The sequence below is a fragment of the Notothenia coriiceps genome, unplaced genomic scaffold, assembly GCF_000735185.1.
Source record: "Notothenia coriiceps isolate Sejong01 unplaced genomic scaffold, NC01 NC01_scaffold00001871, whole genome shotgun sequence".
NCBI lineage: Eukaryota > Metazoa > Chordata > Actinopteri > Perciformes > Nototheniidae > Notothenia > Notothenia coriiceps.
This window is the reverse complement of record NW_011334572.1, coordinates 1-2,339: the sequence shown is the minus strand read 5'-3', so window position 1 is coordinate 2,339 and position 2,339 is coordinate 1. Positions and strand designations below refer to the sequence as shown.

The window sequence follows — 2,339 nt, the reverse complement described above, 5'->3', positions numbered from 1 at the left end:
CAATCTACTGCTGGAGTTCTCCCCCAGCAAAGAGGTACGTTACATATCTGTAGTCAGAGGTGGGAAGCAGTGGAGTACAAATACTTCGTTACTGTACTTAAGTACATGTTTCTGGTATCAGTACTTTACTCCACTACTTATTTTTCTGATGACTTTTTACTTTGACTTCTTACATTTTGAACACAAATACCTGAACTTTCTACTTCTTACATGTTGAACACAAATACCTGTACTTTCTACTTCTTACATGTTGAACACAAATACCTGTACTTTCTACTTCTTACATGTTGAACACAAATACCTGTACTTTCTACTTCTTACATGTTGAACTCAAATACCTTTACTTTCTACTTCTCTCATTTTCCAAACAGGCTGGTTCCTTTAGTCTGAATGTGTGTTTGGTGGCGTGATCATTATTATTTAGAGTCATTGCGTGCCTATTGATTTGAACACGATCCGTGTATCCATCATTTCCTGGTCTTCTCTAAAGAAGAGGGACCAATGGAAACGTTGTCATGTTGCCGTTGGTCACCATGGAAACATTCATTAGCTAACAATGACATTATTGTTCTATTAATCTAAAGGGAGGTCAGGTACTCTTTAAAACAGCTGCTAGTTATGGGTACTTTTTACTGAAGTACATTTCAAAGCCTCTTTACTTTGACTTGAGTAAAGAAGTTTAGTCAGTACTTCTACTTTCACCAGAGTATTTTTAAACACCAGTATCTGTACTTCTACTTGAGTAAAGCATGTGTGTACTTTTGCCCTCTCTGACTGTAGTTCTTTTGATCATTTTATTTTACTCAACATTAGTCAAATAGTCTGTTTTGTATGTATCTCTTACGGTCCGCTGTAACCTCAAGAAGATGTGACGTAGTTAAACCTTGATTCCTGTCTCAAATGATATTATTGGTTGTTTTTAAAATCATGATTTGATGTTTAATATGAAGGTCATTTGTTTCTGTGATGCAGCCCATCCTGGAGTCAGGGGTGATTGAGCTGCTCTGCACTCTGACGCAGAGCGACAGTCCTGCTCTGAGGGTCAATGGGATCTGGGCTTTAATGGTAAGAAAAGGATTTAACTATTTGTACACTTGTTCTTACAACCATCCTCTCTTTTCAATTAATATTCTCTTCACTTCCCTTCTCCTCTCCACTTGCCCTGTGTTCATTAAATCTCTCTATCCTCTCATCAGTGTTGTGTTTTGAGCTGCGGGACTTTTATATATAAATGAATATACCTTACGTTGAAGCCCTTGCCAAAAGAGTTCACAAAATAAATTCAAGAAATATGAGAAATCTATTGGAATGGACCTTTTCCGTTATATAGTTGAAATGTCTCGCTTTGTCAAAAATCCCAAATATATTTACTTTAATATCATATAAAGCTGCTTTTTGAAAAGCTAAAACCAGCATTTTTATTGGCAAACAAATTCATCGCTAAAAGAAAAAGCTATTTGTCTTTCTTTTGAGGAATTGATTAGACGATAGATGTTTGCAGCTCTGGTCTGAATGCTAAATCAGTTTTTAATCTGGAGCATTCATTACACTCCGTCTCTGTTATCCCTCTCAAATTGTAAAAACGATCACATCCAGAGGGGGAGACACAAATCCCCCACTCCAGATTTGATGTGTTAGATTGTAGTGAGTTAAAATATACTAATTATTATAATAATAATGCATTTTATTTTAGGCGCCGTTCATGACACCCAAGGACACCGTACAGTTAAAGCAGATCCACCTTACATGTTCACACAGTGGCTCAGACTGCCACATTTCTTTAGTACTGAACTCGGTGTGTGTGTGTGTGCGTGTCGTTCGTCGCGTCTCTGTGTGTGTGTGTGTGTGTGTGTGTGTGTGTGTGTGTGTGTGTGTGTGTGTGTGTGTGTAGAACATGGCGTTCCAGGCGGATCAGAAGGTGAAGGTGGAGATCGTCCGGTGTTTGGGAACAGAACAGTTGTTCCGGCTGCTATCGGACCCCGACAGCAACGTGCTGATGAAGACCCTCGGGCTGCTGAGGAACCTGCTGTCAACACGCCCAGTAAGACACACACATACACACACACACACACACACACACACAGTAAGACACACACGCGCCCAGTAAGAGACACACACACACACACACACACACGCCCGGTAAGAGACACAGTAAGACACACACACACAGTAAGACACACACGCGCCCAGTAAGAGACACACACACACACACACACACACAGTAAGACACACGTGCGCCCAGTAAGAGACACACACACACACACACACCCGGTAAGACACACACACACACACACGTGCCCGGTAAGAGAGACACACACACACACACACACACACACCCA

At 40.7% G+C, this 2,339-nt stretch overlaps 1 long non-coding RNA gene across 1 annotated transcript; it reads left to right on the top strand.

Moving 5' to 3' along the window:
• LOC104964172 (uncharacterized) lies at window positions 1-2,038 on the top strand. The gene is made up of 3 exons (XR_800389.1): window positions 1-34; window positions 973-1,065; window positions 1,892-2,038. It is a non-coding gene; the product is annotated as an uncharacterized lncRNA (long non-coding RNA).
• The last annotated feature ends 301 nt before the right edge of the window (window positions 2,039-2,339 follow it).